This window comes from Morone saxatilis, unplaced genomic scaffold (genome assembly GCF_004916995.1).
Source record: "Morone saxatilis isolate NCDOM2014 unplaced genomic scaffold, NCSU_SB_2.0 Contig0, whole genome shotgun sequence".
NCBI lineage: Eukaryota > Metazoa > Chordata > Actinopteri > Moronidae > Morone > Morone saxatilis.
In genome coordinates this window covers 7,433,003-7,445,698 of record NW_023339650.1, presented here as the reverse complement: position 1 = coordinate 7,445,698, position 12,696 = coordinate 7,433,003, and the positions used below count along the sequence as shown (strand labels likewise).

Below are 12,696 nucleotides of genomic sequence, written 5' to 3'. Positions count from 1 at the left end.
CGCTTAATTATGTACTTACACTTAATTATAGTCCCCCCCCCCCTCCCTGGTTTGTTTTCAGTGCCACAGATGGAAAAACATATTTATTTTGGGAAAGAAGAGATAAAATAAAAACTCCACCTGGGAAAGGAGCGGCAGGTCTCTGCTGAGTTGTGCTGCGTCTGGTAGGAATTTACTGGATTAGCTCAGTCACAAAATGTGAGATGAACCACATTGTCAATCACCCTCAGGGCAGAGCAAGAGAGGAAGAGCTGTCAATCAAAGCGGGTCTTCAATCGTCCCATTCACATCGCCTCCTGGAATCAGTCTCTCCCGCTGACTGCTCTTTGACATTTAACGCACTGGGGCCACGAGGATGGAGAGGGAAAAAACATCCTCAGATCCTCCCTTTCTTTCTTTCTGTCTGTCCTCAATCTTTGTGCTTTAGCAGAGGCAGAAATGTGTGTTTAAAGTAATGACACTGTTCATTTAGCGTGAGACAATGCAATAGCTGTGAGAAATAACTGTAAAGCAGACAAAAAGTTGTGGTAACTCTTAAAGCCCAGCGACAATAGGCAGTACTGTGGAGCTTGCAATAAAAACAGAATGGATTGGACTCGAAGAGCACTGCAGAGTTTTGTATTGTTTTCATTCTGATAAATCGGGCATAATATTCTGTTGCACGGTTGAAAACATAAGACTTCCCTTAACAGTATGTCTTTTGGGCTTCTACTTTTCTTGAGATGCATTATGAAATTCACTTTGAACTCATCAATAAAATACAATGCATTTGCTAAAGCTCAAACAATAAATGCACCCAATTTACCAATCGGAAGAAGAGGGAAAAAAGACAGGAAAAAAGCAACATCTGAAAAACTGCTAATCTGCTGCACAGATAATACATTCCTCCTCTGAAAGATGCTGGGGGATGAAAAATCCAACTGCAGTTTGTTGTCGTTTTTATGTGTTTTCTCTCCTCTTGTTTGTATTCCGGGGCAGCCGCCTGGCTCCAAGTGAGGTATACAGAGTCATTGCTCTTTTGGCTCCAGCCCTGACACCTTGTGCCCTCAAGTGCGGACTCCTTAGCCGCGATCTGATCAGCATCTTTATAGTTTATCAGCCTTGGGGTTCAATTTTGGCTTGGATGCTTTTACAAATGAACGCAATCACTGGTGAGCCTTCGCATCCTGATTGCATTGAGAGAAGCGGGTGGAGGAAAGTTTAGTGGATTACCGTGCCACTTGAGGATGGAGCACAAACACACCGAGGCAGCCACAGAGGGGGCCGGCTGTGTACCCCCCAACCCCCCACCCCTGCCTCAGCTATTGGCACTCGCTGCTTGTACTCTGTCTTATTTGACTAAAATAATATAATTGTCTCCCATCTTATTGCTTGTAAAGCCATCTTCTGTCTGCAGGCGATGTGTGTGATCAATGCACTATCTAACAGAATCAATTCTTCCAGGAATACCTTGTGTTTGTGAAATGATTCCAGGCAGCTGCAGCAAAAGACGGGGCTGGAAGTGGGATCCTGTGGTACTAGGATTAGTTTAGCGACTTGGACCCTCCAGTTCACACTGAATAGTTTGGATCTTTGCCCATTTCTCATGTTGTGTGTGTGTGTGTGTGTGTGTGCGCAAAATAGGCTTCCCGGGGAATTCACATTCATATTGGCATTTATGTGCATCATCCCTCGAACATCTTCTAAGCAGTTTATTCCACTTGTAACTGCTACAGTATTGGTCCCCTTGAGATGTTTTCAACTGTGCTGGAAAATGGTAATAAATGTCATGTCATCTGTTTGGTAATATAAAACAGATTTCCTGAATTTTACTAGAGAAAAGGAATTTGTTCTTTTCATTTCCAGTATTTATATGTTTTTATCACTCCAAGTATTTATTTCATCTGTCATCAATGCAGCCATTGAACATTTTAGAAGTGAAAATGTATTCTGTATAAAAGATCACATGTATTTTAACTAACATCTTAAAAATAACACTGTATATAACCAGAATATGAGTAAATAATTACATCTTTATGTACTGGTAGCTAAATAATCTATGCAATCAATACAATTTCAAGTAATAACCGAATTTCCCAGTTACTGCAACTGCAACTTCCCTCAATAAAAAACATAGTTGCAATGAAGGGACCGATCACATCACACTAGAATGAATGAATTAATATGCCTGCCTGATCCCTGTGTGCACCCCTCCTCTAATTCTACAACTAAACAATGATATCAAAAGTGAATTATGGGAGACCTCTGGGGTGGATTGAGGAAAGTAATACGCCAAAAAACTATTACAGAGGGAAACTATGGGAATAGACCCCTCTGGAGGAGCAAAAAAAAGAGTGAGAGAGAAGAGAGAATTGAGGAGCAGGATCAAGCCAAAGGGAACCATTTTGGCAGGTCAGGTTGTAATTGATTGTCAATGGAAATCTCTGTGGCAGTGGCAAGTTTGTGTTATCATATCTCATTTTTTTGCTGATTTTTTTCTGACGTAGAAGCAAGAAAACATCCCGCAAAAGGCCTGAGAAAAAGAGCATGACTGATGTTTTGAGAATATTGTTGTAATATGGTGTAAACTACTGGCTTGGAGAGCCTTTAGCAAAAGCAGTATCTGGCTTAATAAGCGTCGAGAATTTCCTAGGAAGTACCATGGCATATTGAGTTACTTCTACATGCTGAAAAAAAGGACACTTTATGCAAATTCAGGTATGCCTTAGCAATTGTCATTCAGTTGTTTAGTCCAGTGGTTTAATTCGATTTAGGGGAAAAACAGCAATGCCAAATTGTGTCTTTCGATAACATCTCTGCAATGATTGAGTTATGCGTTATTGCATTTGTGACTCAAGTTTGGTCTGTTGCTCTGCAGTTTCAGGCTTTACCTGAGAACAGCTCAACCAGCAAGAGAAGTCAGGTCCAAAATCCTTTCATTTCCTTTGTAAACCACATGTCATGTTCTATATTAGGTGGATAAACGACGTATGTGCCTTCATGTCTGTGCACCTTAGATCTGGCCGGAGATTTCACCCTCCCCTCATTTCTGCTTTTTCTTCCCCTTCCTCCGCTCTGTTTACTTTCCTGCAGTCTCATCTTCATGTGTCTTGTTTTGTCTTTCTTTCTCTTTCTCTCTCGTCGTCTCTCTCTCTCTTCTCTCTCCCTCCTCTCTCTCTCTCTCTCTTCTCTCCTCTCTCTCTCTCTCTCTCTCTCTCCTCTCTCTCTCCCCTCTCTCCCTCTCTCTCTCTCCCTCTCCCTCCTCTCTCTCTTCTTTTCCTCCTCCTCTCTCTCTCTCCTTTCTGCCACGCTCTGCAGACCGGACTCAGTCCATTTTTTGGGTAGCACAGGAAGTGAAACTGTACACAGGTTCACTTGTAATTGGCCACGGTCACGCTAACCAAACAGAAGGAATCTGCAACTGATTAAATTCTTCCTCCTGCAATAATAGGCCCCCCCAAACCCCGCTTACCCCCGCCCCCACAAAATTAATACATTCGGGGTCTATTCCCACTATTGGTTTTCCTGTTTTGAAGCTACATTATAAAAAGGGGGGGGGATCCCAAGACAACACAGCAGAGCTAGTTTTTCAATTACAGAGAGACAGTCTAAGTCATAAAGGGCTGAGGAAGCACAGCCAGACATCCATCTATCCATCTCTTCATCCGAAAAGGGAGCTACTGGCTGGTCAGATCAGTCAGCAAAGTCACAGACTGCTGAATAATGTCTTTGTGACTCACTCACTCACTCATACACACACAGACATACACATGAATACACACGGGCATTCACAGACCTCACTATCTCTGTAAAATGCTTCTTTTTTAATAGTAACTGTATTATTTTTATTGTCAATTTTTAGGAAAACAGCTCATTACTAGATGATGCACAATATTTAATAGTTTTCTATATTTTATTTTACTTCTACACACCATCTTTTAAAACCATATCAGTTTGAAACTATATATGTACCAATACATTGTGAATTGTATGTTAAAGCGTAACTGTGTGGCGCCAGCTGGCATAGATACCACAGGAGCCAGGAGTCCACCATTTTACACTATGTTTCTGCAAAAATGTTCAAAAACAATCAGCTTGTGTGAACGCTGCCCACCTGAAATTGTTTTGATGTTGCATTTTGAACAAGCGTATTGCTTGATGTGACATTTTCATTCCACAAATGAGGTTAAGCACACAAGAACAGCGGGATGCCGCGGCGCACATGAAATGTTTAAAATACTGCGGTGTTCAGCACCTTTCAAAATAAAATGAAAATAAAATTGAAGAGATGCATTTTCATCTCATCTTCACAGAGAGACACAGAGCCAGGGCTGCTTCAAAAATAAATGAATGCCTAACAATGTTTTTGATGTCCTATATTTAAATTTGTACGGTTACTTACATTACTCCTACTTCCCTGGTCTTGGAACTAATCCGATTGATATGGAAATGGGGTGCTCTGTTTCATGACAGAGTTGGGGAGAGAGAGAGAGAGAGAGAATTCCCAGGTTCGCTCCTACTCAAAATGTGCTGAAAAAAGATTTTCAGAATCCTTTGGCTTCATGGTATTGGTTATAGGGGATTACACAAACCACTTAAAGCTCAACAATGAGCTGCTCTTTTCAACCGACAAAAAAGTCCTTCATGCTGGACACATTCTCCACACTCGAGAGGTTAATCAGGAACAAATTAAGTCAATATTGTGATTGTGTCGGGCGCCATCAACACTCATACGATTATATATAATGAAGCTGAAAGTTTACATTTTTAATTTTCTACATTTATGGCAGGTGAAAGTTGTTGTATTTTAGGCCTTGGCCAAAAATTTTAACATTATATTTTAATATTGTTTAATGTTTCAATTGTTATTTAGAGTCACATACAAAACTAGAGAAATAGAAAATGGGGGAAATGTGTAGGAATGAAAATGTTGTGTGTTAAATTATATGAAAAAGCTTAGTAATTTCTGCCTTTATTTACAGCCCTATCAAAACTATTATGTTGTCCCAGGTTTATTTAGTCGGGGTGGTTCAGACACAACTTTGTTTGGGGACTTTTTCATATTTTATTAAGATAAATTATAATTTACACAGTTCACAAACCAGGGACATTTGATCATCTCATGTGAATTTTGTTTAAGTCAATATTTTTTTTATCATATTTAAAATATTAGCTCATTTATAAAAATCAATGTCTTTTCTTTCAGTAAAAAAGAAAAAAATATTAATATAACAATGTTTTTATTTGTGTTAAATATATATAACATAGACACCTTGTCAAACTCAGGCTTAAGGAAATAATTATCTTAATACAGTAAATAAACTTCCACTCAGATGAAAACGTAATTTCTGTCAAACTAACATTAGTCTACAGCAGTGTTTCCTAAAGCTCAGTAACATAAATGACATCTGTTGTATGCAGCTACTGCAACCGCACATTCAAACCAGTATCTCCAAGCTTCCTGCTCGCTACGCGGGCAAATCCTTATCTGCTGCAAACTCTTCCTTTTATCTTAAACAGCATTTAAAATCATCACTTACCAATTCCCTTCTTTAGCTGAACAGCCATTCAAGCATGTGTTGTCTGTCATTGGGGTTGAAAATTGGGGAATGGGCTGGAAATTGGAACCACCGAAGATGCCGTCCTGGAAAAAGAGGAAATCAAAGTTAAATGAGATCATGCATGCCAAGAGAATGTTTAACCAAAGGGCAAAAAGGAAGCTGGAGATAACAGAGAAGAGAAAACCGCTTAATGTTGTGTTACTGCAGTCTGTTTAGAGTCGTGCATGCTTGTGTGTGTGTGTGTGTGTGCATTGTGAGGGGTGAGGGGGTAAAAACTGTCATTTTACACATCTGTAAATGTATATGTGTGTAACTGCATCTGTAAATGTTCATTTTTTTAAGTAAATACATAAAGACAGTGTTTTTGTATTTAAGGATTCATGAGCTCAAGAATATGTCTGTATGCACCTGAGCATATGTGTGTGTTTTATAGCTACACAAGAATGTGAAAATGTAAGATTTACCATTATAGAGTGCACAGGTGTGTATATAGGTGATGACAGGCATTGCAAAAGTTCATCCCATAATGCAGTGTCTAAAATCAGTTTGAAGTGGTACACCGCAAACAATTAATCTTGAGCCTGTGATTGTACTGAGCCCCAGTGATGCAGATTTCCCATGACAAGTTCACTTCAAAAGACTGAAATCCTGCCCCACCCAGAGCGCCTATGGTTTGATGATAGACAGGCAGATGCTTTGTTTTAACATGAGAGGACATTGGAGCGCAGGGAGCACAGAGAAGGACGGGGCAGGGTTACTCTTTACTTTACTGCAATTGTTGGACTTTCATGTAACACTATTACTTACTATCTATCATACTGCCAAGAAATTCAGGTGATATATGTACAGTATTTTCTTTTACACTGTACAGTTAAACACAGAATTCCTAACCTGTGACTGGGTAAAAAAAAAATTAACAAGACTGTGGAGAGAGAGAAAAAGAGGAAACACTTGTGTGAATGTATGCAATATATACTGCTATCTGTCATCAAGAGATAACAAAGGAAGCAATGAAACCGGTTCAGTAAAATCACAGATTATCTGATGTTTGATTAAAATTATGTTTATCACGAGAGCTGTGAATAATCCTTTATCTAACACCGGCCTTTCAGCTGACATCTAATCTTTGCACTTGTTTGTGTGCCGTCTTCACTGATGGAATCAGGGATCTCTGTGTAAGTTCTCCATGACAGACAGGTTGGAATGGAGCATGTCTGGATTATGTTTATTCAATTTAACTGAGCATTTATCCTCCCAGGTATTTGCCAATGTGTGTGATGTGTGTAAGCCACAAGGAAGCAGAGTGATCATATGAGAGAGAGAGAGAGATGACAGGAGCAAAGTTTCCAGTTCATGAGCTGAGGTAAGAGTGCACTGAGAGGGAAACATGCAGCCAGCCTGCACATGTCAAGGTCAGAAGACACATACTTCCAAGGAATGAGAGGTAGAGACAGATAGAGATCTCGTTCACATGTACCTTGATGTGGCTCTGAAGTGTATTAAAACCAGCCACAAAAACACCAAGCAATCAATTAAAGCATTTTATTCTCAAATGAAGTATAAAGTCACTTTGTACTGATGTTGCTTCCCGTACAGCATTTGTTGATTGTTAATGTCCATAAGTTTCATTTTATGTGATGCTGCTTTCTTGCCACGGTCTCTCTTTCAAAGAGATTTTCTATAAACTTAGAGAACCCACAAAAAAAGGTTAAAAAAAACATGAAGTTGTCAATTTTACACAGGGTGATGTCATGTGAACAGAATACCTGTGGGTGTGTGCCATCTTTTCACTGAATCATTTGGCGCTGCGCTTTATTTCTTAATTCTCATTGCCATGAAACACTTCAGAAAGAATATCAACCCAGAAGCAATATTTTCTGCAAGCAAAAACTAGTTCAAAGACATTTTTCTCTCTACCCCCCCAATCCTCAACTTACTGTCCTGGCATCTAGTCAATTTCCAATTTGCAATGACTTTTACAAGATTTTTTACTGACTTTGCTGCAACGCTGGAGCCCCCGGGCCAGTGGGTCGTATAATTATTATGTGCAGGAAATGATAAGCATGTTTTAAAAGTGAAAATTAGGTTTAATTGTGGTGTAGGGTTGCAATGTGAGCATGAAATCACAAAAGTCAAACTTATGAGACTTTTGCATTATTTAAATAATTGGAGCTGGCTGATTTATGTTCAGCAGGATTTTAGAATACGACTGGCTTAAGTTCTGGACCATTTTTTTTATTTTATGTATAATAACAAAGTCTTCTGTATCTTTTTGCATTATTACGTGTCAGCTGAGTGAAAATGGGATGCACATTCTCAGCAAATTGTGTAATTTAAGCAGTATTTTTTAGTGATAACGTAAACTTGTAAAGAGGCTTTTCCCTGTACGCAAAAGTCCTGATCCTGGACCAAGCTGGCACACAGAAAGTGACACATAAAGATAACCTTAGACGTCCATTAGCCCATGACAAAGCTCCAGGTTTCACCTCACACCCTTCAGTCCCTGACTTGCACATCAGGGCCAATCAGAAAACCAGGCCAGAGACAGGAAATAGAAACGAATGTGCGAGGTGTCCTTGGAGTAACCAAAACAACTACGAGTCCAATTTCCTTCTTTGTCACTTTTTGTAGCTCTACACTCAACTGGAGGGCGAGCTGAGAAAAGAACGTGTTGTCGGACTGACTAAAACATTGGCAGCTCTCCTGCCCGTGTGTAAAGCTGACATCCAGTTTCCTGAGTGAAGTCATTTCCTCAGTAGACGTTTTGCACAAACACAGGACTAATATCCGAGAGGGAGGGGGTGGAGGGAGGGGGTCAGGGGCACTTGTCTTGAAGAAAAGGGCTGACGGCAAACATTCACCTTTAAATTTAATTTCACCCTTTCATCGTCGAACACAGATAAGAGATTCAGTAGCCACGGTAAACTGTGAAAAATATTATGATAAATGGGCTTTTATTAGTATTTTGCCCCATTATTCATGACAATAACAATACAGTGTTCTCTGATGGTAATGGTGCATGTGTGTGGATGCATCACTGAGAAAGGCAAGGGTACTTATTATGGAAACAGTGCTGTGATGAATGTGTTAGAGCAACTCAAACTTAATCTAAACTGCATTACATGTTGTTTTGAATATACCTCCCTGATATGCCTATCTTTAATGTACTATCAAGTGCAGGGAGCAGAATTGCTTTAGTCTCAAAATTCCGAGCGGTGGAGGGAGAGAGAGAGGCTTTAAAATACTGTCTGTGAGAAATGCAAAATTTATGAATACCCCCCTCACATCTCAGCTTGATTTATGTGAAATAATAATACACTATTTAATGCTTAAACATAGCTAGGAGCGATCCCTGGCTATCAAGATGTACAATGGAGTAATGGGGCTGGAAGACAAATCACCTTGTGGACTTGTGATGCTTATTTAAAGGTGCTCAGGCAGATATATTAAACTATATGTAATTGTACACTAACTCTGTGCTGTAGGCAGAGGCGGCAAACACAGGAGGAGGCCAGTCATGATGCAGATGGAGTGGTGTAATCAATTTGACTCAAGCATCAGCATCCACGGCGGAGAGGAGGGAGAGGGAGAGCGAGGGAGGAGACAAGGGAAGACTCTTCGATCTACCATGTTGTCATCTTATTTAGATTTTAGCCTTCATCCGTGCACCCTATATATCCATGTGTACTTTTAAAGAGCCAAAGGCGAAATAAGTGAAATAAGAGATTCACAGGATAAAAAAAACATATATTTTCTGTTTGAGCAATGTGAAGAAAATCCCACATTTATCTGGTTAAATGGTTAATTCTAAGGCTCAGGAGTTGCAGTAGCTTGTGTGTGTGTCTACTTGAGGTTTTAGCAGAAGGTGTGTCGGCCTTAAAGAAGAGGACCAGGTTCAAACAGAGCCAGTGGTCACACGGATTGTGATTTATGATTCACTGATTGCCTCATTTAATTAAAGTAAATGGCAAAGCCAAAGCAAGGCCAAATTGTCCTGATCTGATGAATTGGGCCCCGTTTTACCACCAAAAGCAGGTAGGGTAAATAAACAGGGTAATTACAATGGTAAATGAAGCCTCTGTGAGCGAGCCCTGTGGGCTGTGGGCGGCTCACCCAGGATGTACTGAAGAAGTGAACAACAGGCGTTCCCGTAACTTTCTTTTATCATCCTCCCTCTGTTTCTTGAGCTTGGCCATGCCAAGAAAAACATACTTGCATACGCACAGACACCTACTAGGTGTGCACACTCTCGCTCACATATTCAGTGACACACAAACCACAACTCTCCTCCCAGCCCCCCATTCCTGGTGCGTTCATGTACAATTATAGCTACGGTGATCCACAGGTGTTGAATTCTTCTGGCAAGCCATAAAACATGATATGCATGATTTGTGCAGTCAGCCAGGTCTGTAATTTCATTCTCCTTTTCTTTCATTTTCCCTTCCTGGGCCGCACGATCCATTTTCCTGCTTTATGAGAGTGCAGACACCCAAAGAGACTTTCAGGATGATTACATGCCCTCGTGCCATGGGGGGTCCTGAGGAGCCAACACACCAGCCTAAGAGCCGTGTCAAACCTGGGTGAAAACATCTATTTGAATAAGGTTTTGAATATTTGGACTGCTCGAGGTGTGCTTCATTTATCCTCCTGTACATTTGCAGATCCTCGAGTAAAACTATCAAGTTCCAGAAAAGGCGCTTCTAACATATATGTTTTGATTCACTTAAAAATTCAAAATATATGACTTTGCCCACGCATGCCGCCCTGCTGTCGTACGAGCAGAACTGATTTAAGATCAGGACACATGCCCTCGTGTTTTCCTGTCAGTGTCTGGAAAAATAAATCAAGCGTACCTCACATGGCTCATGTATTTAAGGCAATATTCATATACACACAGTTGGGCCTGATGTCACAGCACGTGGGTTGGTCTGTTGGCAGAGAACTGTGATGTCCTCCAGGGGAAACTAAACAAACTCTGTCTGCCACTTTCAGTGTTGCCTAAACGTGATCAGGGTGAAAGAGGTAGGTCCTCTGCACACACACAAACACACTCTTCCTGGGTTATATTTTTACACATGCACACCTACAGTATAAACGCCAAAGGAGGAGGACTATAAATTGAGTTTGTACATATTAAAACTGAGTCATTATTATAATCTGATCCAAGACTCACATAGGCGTATTTCTAATATTACTCTGAGATTCACTATGGCTTGCCGTTATTATAAATATAATGTTAATATCTATGTAAATAACTGCCTCTCGTGGATTTAAGATGAGGCGGTGTTAGTAAATGGTGCATAAGGATAAATGAATGTCAGAAGCTAAATAGGCCACAAAGCAGAATTTTGCATATTGCATAATTTTGCCTTTTTCACAAACCTGTCAACGGAAGGAACTCCTCCAGCTTCAATCCATGGGTAAATAATATTCAGACATAAACCACAGCCTTAATCCTTGTGTGTGATTGACATTTCATATCTGTGACAATACTCCAAATAATTAAAAACAGAAATCTTGAAAGGTAATAGCTTCTCAAATCCATTAAGTAGTTAAAGGTTATGAGAAAAAACAGGATTATTGCTCACAGCAAAACTTCTAATTAAATGACACTACGTAATTTGTTTCTCAATCCCTTTCTCCTCATAAGGCACAGCGCAGGTTAACTGAATGGGCAATGAAACATGTGTGTCATTTACCGTCACTTTGAGGAGACAACAAACAATCTTTTTTTTTCCCCCATTTTCTGTCTATATGTATTAGAGCAAAAGCGAGTGTGGTAGATTGGATAAGCAGACACACAATTCCTGGTAAATTGTTTGTTTAATTACTTTTTCTTTCCTTTTCTTGTGAGCATGCATGCAAAGAGGGATGGTTCCCCCTCCTGGCTGCTCATAAGAAAACCAAACACTCGCTGGTCTCCTGTGCCTGCCCTAAGTGCCACCTATTAACTCAGCTGTTGCTGCTTCTGACCTGTGTGTGGACACATCAGCTTAACACATCTGTGTGTGAGTGTGTGTGTGCAAGCATCCCCATAAAATTAAATATAAACAACTTAACTTTTAGTTCTCTGTAAAGTATGTATTTTAAGAGACACTATTTAAATGATTCATTTGTAAGGGATTATGAATAGGGCTTAGGCTCTATGCTGCTTCATGATTTCATACGTGATGACTGCAAAGTGGTAATTCATGTCAAGAGCTGCAGTGACTTGTCAGTACAGCAGTACAAGGGGCATCCTGGTGTCGTAGTGGTTGAAACGCATACAATATATTCATCTTCATTTAAACTTTATACATGCAAGAAATAACTTCTAATGAGGAAGTTCATGTATGGAGGGTATTACATAGTGTTTACTCTATTAGGTACACATGTATAGTCTTAATGTCACCAAAAAATTTGTTCTGCTATAAGTCTACTTTTAGGATGCATTTAATGTTCAGTTTTTTTTTTAAATGTCATTATATTGAAGTTTCATTGAGGTATAGAACAAAAAAAATGGCAGGGATGTTGTATTGGATTGCATTAGATTGTATATGTCCACCTAATTAAGTGGCCACTGGGTGTATACATTGTCCCTATGCGCAGCTAACGTACTGAAGACACACTTTAATGGGTCAACTATTATTAGCTGTCAAACTGTGATCCATAGAGCACTAATGCTCTTAAGTTGCTTTCATGATGGGGGAAAAATTACTTTCAAAGTGAATTGCTATAAATTAAAAATCATTTGTAACTCAAATAATTCCTCTTGCTCATAGAAAATATATTGATGGGGAAAAAAGCATAAAAACTGTCTGCAACTGAACAATATTTTTATTATTATGTAATCTGACAATTGTATTCATCGTTTGACCTATTTCAGAAAAAAGTAATGAAATACACATTGCAACTTCCTAAAGCTTGCCGACATATTTAGACAGCATGTTTTGTCCAACCAAAACTCGGTAATCAGTTTACTATCATAGAAGAAAACCAGCAAATATTTACATTTAAGGTGCAAAAATATGATGGTATGTGTGCTTAAAATATCTCTAAATGACTGTCCCATTATCAAAACAGTTGCCAGTTCCTTTTTTAGCAAATGACTAATCAATTACCTGACATATGGTTTCAGCTCTAATAAAAACCAATGTTCCAAAAAAAAAAAAAAAAA

At 39.5% G+C, this 12,696-nt stretch overlaps 1 long non-coding RNA gene across 1 annotated transcript in view; it reads right to left on the bottom strand.

The window, feature by feature from the left end:
- The window catches only part of LOC118322797, a 17,984-nt gene that overhangs the window by 1,720 nt on the left and 3,568 nt on the right, over positions 1–12,696 (bottom strand). Inside the window, exon 2 of the long non-coding RNA XR_004796467.1 lies at positions 5,520–5,623. This is a non-coding gene — a long non-coding RNA (uncharacterized LOC118322797). The remainder of the gene's footprint in view (positions 1–5,519; positions 5,624–12,696) is intronic.